Source organism: Nicotiana tabacum, chromosome 18 (genome assembly GCF_000715075.1).
Source record: "Nicotiana tabacum cultivar K326 chromosome 18, ASM71507v2, whole genome shotgun sequence".
NCBI lineage: Eukaryota > Viridiplantae > Streptophyta > Magnoliopsida > Solanales > Solanaceae > Nicotiana > Nicotiana tabacum.
The window spans coordinates 78246628-78259824 of NC_134097.1; positions in this window are offsets into that span (position 1 = coordinate 78246628).

The window sequence follows — 13197 nt, forward strand, 5'->3', positions numbered from 1 at the left end:
CGTCCTATGCCCGAGTCCGAGTGAGGTCGAATTTGAGAGCGATGGACCAAACTCGAGCTCGAAGAAAGGGTGCAATACCCAGAGATAGGAGTTCGAGGAATATCGGGGCCAAGTATGCTCGACCCTGAAATAGTACTGTTATGGACTTGTAATAGAATGAACTAGATTCCTGTCACGTCCACAAGATCATGCCGCAAATCCCGGAATAGGATTGTACGACTCCGTACTAGGCGGTTAGGCAGTTGTACAAAGAATATTCCTTATTGTAAATAGAAATATACCTTATTTAGGGTTCCCCTATTATATAAAGGGGGCCCCATTCATTTGTAACATCATCTAATCATTGAGCAAAGAATATACTCTCTACTTTTTCACCTACTGTTCATTAGAATTGTCCTTAGCTCTATTGCTCTAACTTTACTTTTCTTGCCTAATTGTTCTTATTATTCTAAACCCACCTCGAGGTCATTAAGCTCGAGTTCACCACTGCTGAGTAACATTGGTTTGATTCACTTATTTATTTCATTTCTTCTTCATATTTCTTGATTATTAATTGGTATTGAACTAAATCACATATCTTTAAAACCACTAATGAAATTTAATTGTTACTCGTATTTTCGCGGTAATAGTTTGGTACCCACCGTGGGGCTAAAGATAATATTGATTATTCTTTACTGATTCTCTTACACACGTTACTCTTTACACTTTTTCTTGTCAAGAATTTTTGATTCTCAGGTTGAAACATGTCTAGCTCACAAAACACGCCTGTTCATGACAATGAAGGTCTTGGAGAAAACAGCAATGCAGGGGTCGGTGTACCACTGATAAACCCAGGGGAAGTTCCAAATGTGGAACCGGTGGATGTTAGTTCACACATTGCTTTGAATGTAGATCTAGGCGCGGACTCTGAAGGAAATGTATGCATGGAAGCCTGATCTGGTGGCCAAAAAACACAAGGAATGGGAGATGGGGGAATCAGCCTCCGAGTGATATTTGAGATGCTGCAAGCTCAGCAAGTCGCCAACGCTCAACTTTAGAGTCAGAATAAGACTCTGAATATAGCCGAACCAGTAAACTCTCGACGTGCTGAACCGGTGTTAGATAGGCCAGATGAAAGCGGCTCGGGGACTGACCCCACAATTATGAGAATGCTCGAAGAGCTCACTAAGAGGATCGAGTCTGGAGAAAAGAATATTGAAGACAATGACAAAAAGGTGGAAACTTATAACTTCCATGTTGACCAAATACCGGAAGCACCTCTAGTTTTGAAAGGTTTAGATGCCAAAAAGTTCATACAAAAACCATTCCCTCATCTGATGCCCATTCCCAAAAAAATTTGCATGCCCGATATACCCAAGTATAACAGAACAACCAACCCCAATGAGCATATTACTTCATACACTTGTGGGATCAAAGGAAATGATATGAATGATGATGAGATCGAATCAGTCTTGTTAAAAATGTTTGGAGAAACGTTGTCGAAAGGAGCCATGATTTGGTATTACAACTTAGCTCCTAACTCTATTGACTCATTTGCTATGTTAATAGATGCCTTTGTGAAAGCACACACTGGGGCGATAAACGTGGCCACGAGAAAATCGGACGTCTTCAAAATAACCAAAAGAACGACAAGAAGTTAAGGGAGTTCGTATCCAGGTTTATGATGAAAGAATAGAATTACCGCCGGTCTCCGATGACTGGGCAGTACAGGCCTTCATGCAGGGCTTGAACGAGCAGAGTTCGATTGCATATCGACAGTTAAAATAGAACTTGGTCGAATATCCAGCTGTGACATGGTCAAATGTCCACAATCATTACTAGTCAAAAATCAGGGTCGAGGACGACCAGTTAGGAGCCCCCTCGGGTTCAGTTCATCCTAACAAATTCGCAGTCAATCCCCCGAGGGACACAAATCGGGAATTGAGATTCAATAAAGAACGGTATCAGCCATACGTCGATCGGAGAAACAACGGTCCACGTCGTAACGCTCCTCGGAACGATCAGAGGAATGATCAAGGCCAAAGTTCTCGGGGACTCATGAGTAAGAGCGGGTTCGATAAACATACCAATCCCGTCGAGGCTCCCCGATTATCAGAGTACAACTTCAGCATAGATGCGTCGGGGATTGTCTCGGCTCTTGGGAGAATCAAAGACACCAAGTGGCCTAGGCCTATACAGACCGATCCTTCTCAAAGAAACCCGAACTTGATGTGCAAATATCATGGCACATATGGTCATAGAACAGAAGATTGCATGCAGCTAAGGAAAGAAGTGGGTTCGTTTGTTCAACGAGGGCCACCTTCAAGAATTCCTAAATGATCGGGCTAAGAATTACTTCAGGGAGAGAGATGCAAGGAAAATTAGGCAAGAGGAACCATGACATGTAATCCACATGATCATTAGCAGAGTTGATGTCCCTCAATGACCTGTATTCAAGCGCACCAAGGTATCTATCACCAGAGAAAAATGGACTCGGAGCTATGTGACCGAGGATGTCTTATCATTTTGTGACGAGGAAACATAAGGCATATCTCAGCCTCACAACGACGCCCTGGTAATTTCTATCCTTTTAAATAAAATTCAAGTTAAACGTCTTTTAGTGGATCTAGGTAGCTCAACAAACATAATCAAATCGAGGGTCGTAGAATAGCTCGGTCTGCAAGATCAGATTGTACCTCCATCCCGAGTCCTAAATGGCTTCAACATAGCAAGCAAAACAACAAAGGGATAACTTATCCTACTAGTAAACATAGCCGGGACCATATAAGATGTGAAGTTCCATGTTATCGAAGGTGATATGAGGTATAACACACTCTTTGGGAGACCGTGGATACACAACATGAGGGCAGTGCCTTCAGCTCTTCACCAGGTGATGAAATTCCCAACAGAGAAAGGAGTGAAAACAGTCTATACAGAGCAACATGTTGCAAATGAGATGTTTGTAATCTAGGAAGTAGTACCGACACCAGGGCCTTCGACCTCGGAGAAATCAAACATCGAAGGAAAACAGGCGGCCAAATAGGAATCACCGCCTCCAGCCTTGACGGAATCGGAGCAATAGGTAATCGAAGACAAAGATGAGGATTTCCTTGCACCTCGAACCTTCGTCATTCCTGAAGAGTACGATGCAACTAAGTCAACGATCGAGGAACTGAAGCAGGTCATATTTATCGAGTACATGCCTGAGAAAAAGGTATACATGGGAATGGGATTAACCCCTGACCTCAGGAAAAAACTCATTCAATTTCTCATTGATAATATGGATTGCTTTGCTTTGTCCCATTTAGATATGACAGGGATTCCACCATAAATCACCACACGCCAGTCAAGCACCGACCCCAGGTTCAAATCGGTAAAGCAAAAAAGGAGGCCCCAGTCTGAGGTGAAACATGTCTTCATAAAGGATGAGGTAACCAAACCTCTTAAAATAGGGTCTATTCGGGAGGTAAAGTACCCCAGATGGTTAGCCAATGTAGTTGTAGTTCCTAAAAAGGGAAACAAACTTAGAATGTGTGTAGACTATAAGGACTTGAACAAAACATATCCGAAAGATTCTTTCCCACTGCCCAATATCGATCGTATGATCGATGCCACAGCCGGCAATGAGATCCTAACTTTTCTCGATGCCTACTCCGGGTACAATCAAATTCAGATAAACTCGGAGGACCAGGAAAAGACTTTGTTATTACTAAATTTGGAACTTATTGTTACAACGTAATACCCTTCGGGCTAAAAAATGCAAGAGCTACATACCAACTCCTAGCTAACAAAATGTTCGAAGAATAAATAGGTAAAAAAATGGAAGTCTATATTGATGATATGTTGGTTAAGTCCCTACACGCAGATGACCATTTAATTCATTTGCAGGAAACATTTGCAATTTTGAGGAAATACAACATGAAGCTTAACCTGGAGAAATGTGCCTTCAGAGTCAGCTCGGGTAAGTTCCTCGTCTTCATGGTGTCGAATCGAGGCATCGAAATTAACCCCAATAAGATCAAGGCCATCGAGGATATCATGATCGTAGATAGTGTAAAGTCCATGCAAAGGCTAACAGGGCGAATAACTGCTTTGGGTCGATTCATTTTGAGGTCGTTAGATCGGAGTCACTAGTTTTTTCCTTGCTTAAAAAGAAAAAGGATTTTGCATGGACCCCGGAATGTCAGCGAGCCTTAGAAGAATCAAAACTGTCATGCCCCAACCTAAGGAGGCGCGACCAGCGCTCAATCGAGTGAACCCAACTAAGCAAGCCTTATCAAACACTTTCTACCCAACTCAATATGATTAAGGAAACCATGCTTCTGTTTATTTAGACAATAGGAAAGGTTGTACATTCAACATTGTTAGTTCATTTTATATCACAACCTTAAACCGTAGTTAAGTTCCAAGATTTCCATATAGTTACAATTTAGAGAAACAAGAGTTAGAATTACAACATAGTTCATAGACTCGTCCAACAACCGTACATAACCCACACAAACATCTATGGAGCCTCTACGGATACAAAAGACAATTATGACAATGCCGACAACAAGGCTCCGGCTATACCTCAAAAGTGGAAGTCCACAAAAAAAGATGTGCAATATAACCCGTTGAATGAGAAAGGGGCTCACCAAGACTATGAGAGGAGGATACTCTGCTACGCGCGGTTGGCACTGTCCGCTATCGAGTCACCTACATTCATTTAACAATGTAGCGCCCCCGACAAAAGGGGCATTAGTACCATGTAATAGTACTAGTATGTATAACTAAACACCATCTTATTAGAAAGAACTATCACACAAGAACAAGGAAATCACAAAAGACAATCAAAAGCTTTAACCGAGCACCATATCATCATACAAAAGAATCATATAACTTTCACATAATTTCCATAGCTTTAGTTTGGGGCATTTAATATTGTTCATCATTATCCACATACCACCACTATCTTGACCGGAGTCCGATCACGACCCGATCAGCTAGGTTGCCTCATTTGAGACATATACCTCAATCACAAGCTCATTCTCCTTTTCTGGAATTCAATATCAGCACATTAACACCATGTGTGCGGCATGGTGTCCGATCACGGACCGATAGGCTAGGCCGCCTTACCTAGCCGTTGTTCCTTTCTTATCAATCATCTCATTTGAATCTTTATTTCACATATATAATATCAATTCATTGGCATTTAGGGCCACAATTATCACATCATTTCCACTTCCAATGTCAACCTTGCAATTTATGATCTTAGGCACATACAAAAGCAATTCAAGTTATAGACATAGGTAAGATTTCACATGATTAGCATGACAATCTCAGTTTTAAATCTTGACGTGAAGTCTAGGCAATTTCAACACATGGTTCATATTCTTTGCACATCATCAAATATCTAGGATATTACTTTGCAGACATTGAGGCACACCTTTCATGTTTATATATACAATTCCAAAACCAGTTCATGTAAAATAACAATCAATACATCAATCAAGTTTTCAGTCTTACCACATTTGCACATACACATACCACAGAGCTCAATTTCTAATAGGAGGGATTTTTAGCCATACATACCTTAATAGAGCTTTCCTTAAATTCTTACAAAAATTCCGGGACTCTTTGCAACTTCAATTAATTTTATGAAAATTACAAATTGAACCAAGAATTAGAGACATTATTAAGATTCTAGCTCATTTAAGTACACAATCAAGCACTAAGTGTGCATTGTGATTTTAGGACCCTTTTTTGAGAGATTTTCATCACCTTATACCCCAATTGCTATCCTTTTAACTCACAATCTTCCTATACCCCATTATCACTCATGCATGCAAGATAATTAATCCTTATACCCATGAACCCACTTGTTAATCAATTATTTTAATAGAAATTTCGAAATTATAGATTAGGGCTCAAGTTCTTACCTCTTGGGGTGAAGGCCTAGCAGCTTTTCTTGATAATCTTCAAGGGATTAGGCAAGGATTGAGTGGGGAATTTTTGAAGATCACCCTCTCTCTCTAGAACTTCCTCTCTCACTCTTTTTGCAGTAAAATAGCTTAAAAGGGGTCTAATGGGGTGTTTTTAATGGGATGGGGTCAGATTTTAAAAGTTAGAAAATAGGAGCCCCGATGAAATCTGCGATCGCATAATGGACATGCGGCCGGCGAAATGGACCGCAAAAATGGTCCCAAAACCTGAACAAACTGTCTGGGTATGCGACAGAAATGCGGTCACATAATGCACCGCATAATTGCTTCTCATAAATATTCCAAGGGGATTATGCGATGACTATGCGACCCGCATATTGATTATGCGATCGCATAATTGGCCGCATAGTTTGACCTCAAATTAACCATCAAACTGTCTGGCTCTGCGGCGACTATGCGGTCTGAATATCTATTATGAGACCGCATAATGGATCGCAGAAATGCACTTTTCTGGAAAACACAGTTCCTTAACTTTTTAATGCACAGATCAATCCAAAGACACGTGATCCTAATTTGGCACTACGAGATTCAGGGATTTTTTTTAGTAGAAATTTTCACGGGGCCTTATATCTTCCCCCTGCTTAAGATCATTCGTCCTCGAATTAGGATCAAGGTTCACTTATTAGCGATCCTCTGCTTTTCACAACATGAAACATACTAATAGTCCCCCAAATTTGGCTAACTCCCTTAAATTTCCAAAAATTTCACTAGAGTTTCCTTTGTAACTAGGCCTATCCACCTATCAGAGGGTATCAAAAACATATCTTAACAACATATACACGTTCCATAGACATAACATAATTTGTTCAACACTAGCCACGGCCGCTTAGGCAACATATAACCAAGACAGAACAGTTTTACATAGATCAAATCAAAAGATAAGAGTTCATAGGGACCAAATATATAAAAAGCTATTACATGGCTATACAAACAGATGTGGATACTTCTTTCTCATTTATTCCTCGGCTTCCCAAGTGGCTTCCTCAACCTGCAGGTTCTACCATAACACTTTTACGGAGGCAATTTCCTTATTTCGCAATTTCCGGACTTATCTGTCAAGAATGGCAACTGGAACTTCTTCATATGACAGTTCCTCATTAACCTCGATAGTTTCAACTAACACAATAGTGGACGGATCTCCCACTACCTTCTTCAACATAGACACATGGAAGACTAGGTGTACCAATGACATCTCGGGTGGCAGCTCGAGCTTGTTTGCCACATGACCAATCCTCTGAATGATTCTGTACGGTCCGACATACCTCAGACTCAATTTCCCTTTATTTCCAAACCGCATAATACCCTTCATGGGGTAAACCTTCAAAAATACTCAATCATCTTCTTTGAACTCCAAATCTCTGCGACGAATGTCCGAATATGACTTTTGGCGACTCTGAGCAGTTTTCAACCTCTCCTTAATCATTTTGACTTTCTCCATGGACTGATGCACAAGGTCCGACCCTATCAATTCCATTTCTCCAACCTCGAACCACCCAATGGGAGACCTACATCTTCTACCATACAATGCCTCGAATGGTGCCATTTGGATACTAGTATGGAAGCTGTTGTTATAAGCAAATTCTATGAGTGGCAAATGGTCATCCCAGCTACCTTTGAAACCAAGAGTACAAGCACGCAAAATGTCCTCAAGTGTCTGAATAGTCCGCTCTACTTGCCCGTCGGTTTGAGGATGAAAAGTTGTGCTAAGATTTACCTGCATACCCAAACCTTGCTGAAATTTCTTCCAAAAGTTGGTTGTGAACTGAGCCCCTCGATCTGAAATGATTGAGACTGGAGTGCCATGCAATCTGACTATTTCTTTATATACAACTGAGCATGCTGTTCCGCTATGTCGGTAGATTTAACAGGCAAAAAGTGCGCTAATTTTGTGAGTCGATCCACGATTACCCAAATTGAGTCAAACTTGTGCAATGTGCATAACCCTACCACAAAATCCATGTTAATAATCCCCCATTTCCACATTGGAATTTCTATGCTTTGGGCCAACCCACCGGGCCTTTGATGTTTGGCCTTCACTTGCTGACAATTCGGATATTTTGCCACAAAGTCCGCCACATCCTTTTTCATGTTGTTCCACCAATAAACTTCCTTGAGATCATGATACATTTTTGTAGATCATGGGTGCACGGAATACCTGGAAGTGTGAGATTCTGCCATGATCCTTTCCCGAAGACCGTCAATATTTAGAACACATAGGCAGCCTTGGTACCATAGGTTACCATCATCCATGCCAAAGGAAAAAACTGTGATCTTGTGTTTATGAATCCCCTCTTTCAGTTGTGCTAACAATGGATCGTTGAATTGCTTTTCTTTCACTTCCTCCACAAGCGATGATGTGTGCAGTGAAAAATGGGGAACCTATTCTCTCCCCCCCGAAGTGATATTTCGGAGAATGACCCCGGAAGCACGAGATCTCGGGTCGGTCGCCTCCCTCAAAACCCGCCGATGCCTTATCGAGAATGAACATCTACTAAAGGGCCGATGAACGCAAGAATCCCTCGAGGAATGCACCTGGGGTCGAACAGATCTATTCAAGCGGTTCCACACCAGCCCTCATATGACGTAAAGATAATGGACAATCACATATCGTCTCTTTTTGTCATATCAAAAGATTTTGTACTAAGTTTGAGCATCCCCTTTTCTATAAAAAGGGGGTCATTAACACTTTGTAGAGACACAGCTCCACTCTTCCATTAAAGCAATAATATCTTCTCTCTCTTTCTCTCTCTAATTTGCTCATTCTCCTTGGTTCAAGGTCATTTATATTCGATCGTTCTTTTATCATTCAGTATTAGCTCGAGGCCACCCTTATGTTCGTTGTCTCTTAACCTGTTCGTACATAGCTCAATATTGGCCATGAAGAGCCTTACTTAATCGTATTTCTGCTTGTTATCCCCTTCCCGACTGTCATCGAGAGTTCAAACCTGGCCCGAGTTTCGGCCCCAAGCCTATATCGACCTACTTTACACCCAGTCAGCAGGGCCCTTCGGTTTGATTACTTCCTCAATTTAGTTCGTATTTGGTCATTAGACTCAGCATTTTTGGCATCAACTGCTGTAACAACTAGGCTCAAGCCTCGGCCCCGAGGCCTCTATCAATCCTCTCCGCGCTCGGGCAACAGCCCTCCTCGGTTTGTTTATTGCTTCATCTTAGCTTGTATTTTATCACTACTCTTAACGTTTTTAGCATCAACAACCCTAAAAACTAGCTAGAGAATAGATCACACATTTTTAGAATCCCATTTACAAATTTTATTGTTGTTACCATTTTCACGGTAAACAGTTTGGCGCCCACCGTGGGGCTAAAAATAGTAGTGATTATTTTCTTGCTAGTTTCGTCACACAAACACACTTTGTCTTTCACACTTTTCTTGTCCAAGATCCTTTTCATTTCAGGCTAAAATGTCTGGCTCAATAAACAGATCCGAAAACAACAACCTCAAAAATCACGGGGAAAATGGCGTGGCTGTCCCGGCCGCTGGAGCACCTCCACAAAATCCTGATGTAGCCCCCCGGACCGATCCTAGCGGACGCAGATTCGCAGGACGCACAATAAGTCAACAAAACCTCTCAAACTAATAGGAGCGTACGACATGGAGACCAACAGGAAGCACAAAAAACCCCGGCCCAGGAAGAACAAGAAGTTAGTCTTCACGTTATCTTTGAGATGTTGCAAGCACAACAACTGGCCATCGGTCAGCTGCAAAGCCATCCGAGGACCCCCAACACAACGGCACCAGAGACGGCTCCCCCGTCGAGTGAATCCTCGAAAGGTCAAACAACAATGGATCGGTAGGCGATCCCGCCATCGTAAAAATTCTCGAGGACCTCACCTAAAGGATCAAATCAGGTGAGAAAATGATTGCGGACAACGATAAAAAGGTGGAGACCTACAACTCTAGGGTCGATCAGATCCCAGGTGCGCCCCCAGTCCTCAAAGGTTTGGATTCAAAGAAGTTCATTCAAAGGTTGTTCCCCGAGGAAGCAGCACCAAAGCCAATCCTGAAAAAGTTTAGAATGTCGGAACTCCCTAAGTACAATGGCACCCCTGACCCTAACGAACACGTCACTTCTTACACCTACATGGTAAAGGAAACGACATAAAAAATGACGAGATCGAGTCTGTGTTGTTGAAAAAATTCGGAGAAACACTTTCAAAGGGGGCCTTGATGTGGTACTACAACATGTCTCCCAACTCCATAGATTCATTCTCCATGCTAGCAGACTCCTTTGCAAAAGCACATGCCGGAGTCATCAAGGTAGCAACAAGGAAGTCCGACGTTTTCAAAATCAAGCAGAGGGAGAACGAGATGTTGTGGGAGTTCGTATCCCGCTTCCAGATAGAACGAATGGAGCTGCCACCAGTCTCCGATGACTATGTGGTGCAGGCCTTCACCCATGGCCTAAACGAACGGAGCTCGATGGCCTCAAAAAGCCTAAAGTAGAATTTAATCGAATACCCAGCCGTAACCAGGTCGGACGTTCACAACTAATACAAGTTGAAGATCAGGGCCGAGGATGACCAACTGGGAGCTCCTTCAGGCTCAGTATACCCCAACACACTCCTGGCAAAGGAGACAAAACCAAACAAAGAAAGGTACCAACCGTACCTCGAAGACAGAAGGAACACCCCGAGGTGCAACTTACCCTGCAATGACCGGAGGATAGATCGAGGACAGAACCCTTGAGGGCTCATCAACAGAACCAAGTTCGATCGAAACGTGGCACAAATGAACATGCCCCACCTATCTGAATACAACTTCAGCGTCGATGTGTTGGATATCATGTTCGCTATCAGCAAAATCAGGGACGCCAAGTAGCTCAGACCAATACAGTCGGATCCTTCGCAGAGAAATTACAACTTAATGTGCGAATTCCACAACACACACGGTCACAAGACCGAGGATTGGCACCAACTACGAGAAGAAATGGCCCGGCTACACAACAAAGGGCACCTTCAGGATTTTCTTAGTGATCGGGCCAAAATCATTTATAGGATCGGGAGGCAACCAAGAAAAATGAAACAAATGAGCCACAACACGTCATCCACATGATCATGGGAGGCGCCGATACCCCGCAGGAGCCCATGATGAGGAAATCAAAAATATCCATCACCAAGGAAAAACGGACTCGAGGATATATCCCCGAAGACACCCTCACATTCAGCGAAGAAGATACCGAGGCTCTACCTTAACCCCCCAACGACGCCCTAGTAATCTCCTTTCTTGTAAATTCTTTTCAGATAAAACGTGTACTAATGGATTCAGGTAGCTCAGCCAATATTATCAGGTCAAGGGTGGTAGAACAGCTCAAGCTAACTAAACAGATCGTGCCCGCCACTCGGGTCCTTAATGGGTTCAACATGGCAAGCGAGACAACGAAAAAGGAAATCAGCCATCCGATTACCGTGGCCGGCACAACCCAAGACACCAAATTTCATGTCATCGAAAGATATATGAGATATAACGCCTTGTTTGGGAGACCATGGATACACTGCATGAGAGCGGTACCATCCACTCTCCATCAGATGATAAAATTTCCGACAAAGGATGGGATCAAAACCGTCTATGGGGAGCAACATGCGGCAAGATAAATGTTCGCCATACACGATGTGCTACCTGCGCCGTACCTTTGCTCCCAAATAAGCCAACAGGTGAATCAGACCTAGGCCCTGGGCGGGTTTGACAAAAATAAAATCCGCACCACATATCCACCCTCGGGCGGTCATAATAAGCCGACCCCGAGGCACCGCCAGCCTGCCTCATTTTAAGGTACATCTGTTTCTTTTATTTTATTTTAGAATAAGAACTAACCACCATACAGGCACCCAGCCCGAGATATCAGGACACTAACGCTATTAGGAAAGCTCGAGACCCTCGAAGCATGCCCGTTGCACTCTTTTCCTTCGACCAAGTTTTTTATCCCAAAACAAGAAAAGGGTTTTTACCGGCAAGATTTTTAGCAAGGCAACGACGGCAAAGATGCTTAAAGGGGAAAACTCCACAGGGTTGATTGAAGCCACCCTCACGGTCAACTTACAAGCGGCGAGGGGCATTCCCCTTGGGAGCCTCCCAATCCAAAGGAGGTGGAAAAATGCTAAAGTAGAGGTTAATATGGGAAGGCGATGTATAGGGCCAAACGGTCGATATAATCAAAATCCACCAAAGCGGAAGCATGTACTATTATCGGGCAATCAATCAAAAAATATCCATTTTCTCCCATGAAAGAAGAGAAAGGCTCCTTCTCGGAGTAAGGCAAATCACCGAAGCAACCATACTCGACCAAAAATAGGTCGGCCCAGCACAATAGCATGCGTACTACACAGATGAAATCGAGGAATATCTTCCGACATCTCATTTCCCAAAATGGGAAAGTCGCAGTATACTCTCAACAAATGACTTCACTACCAAACACATCCCGAGATACTCGGAGACTTAAATGGTTCAGCACCCCCACGACCCCATGGTCTGAACTCCGGGCTCACAAAGCCCTTGCAATACAACTCCAAGTTTACAAAAAGCGGTATTCAAGCTTAAACAGATCCGATATACTCGGAAACTTAGTGTAAGCAATTCGAACAACTTACATGACCCTAGGGTCAGAACGCCGGGCTCATCAAGCCCCTGGAAAGCAACTCCGAGATCACGAGAAGCTGTCTTCAAGCAAACTCGATGACTCGGAGGCCGTCGCCAATCGCCACACACTAGAAAATCCGAAACTGTAAGACCCTAGCGGGCAACCTCGGCATAACCAAATCTACTCTACAAAACTGTAAGACCTAAACTAGCATGACAAACTGTAAGACCTCAACATGCATGACAAACTGTAAGACCTCAATAGGCATGACAAACTGTAAGACCTCAACAGGCATGACAAACTTTAGGACCTCAACAGGCATGAAAATCCCGATATTTAGGCTATACGTCGCATTTGTAAGAATCCCTAAAGGGTATACCCTCGACGGAGACGCTTAAACTATCACAAGGGATCAAAAATGGCTACGGCCAAACGCATACGACTACGGTTGAAATGGTTGATACAACCAAAATAATGCGACTCGGGGACGCCCGATTGTTGCTAAAAAATAACAGGCCATTACTCTGATATCCTTCGGAAAGAAACGGTTAAAACAGGCTTCCCTCCACAGGTAAAAACAAGCTCCGACAATGTCGTCTCCCAAAAATGCAAGAGCGTCGATCTACTCGACCCACGAGCTA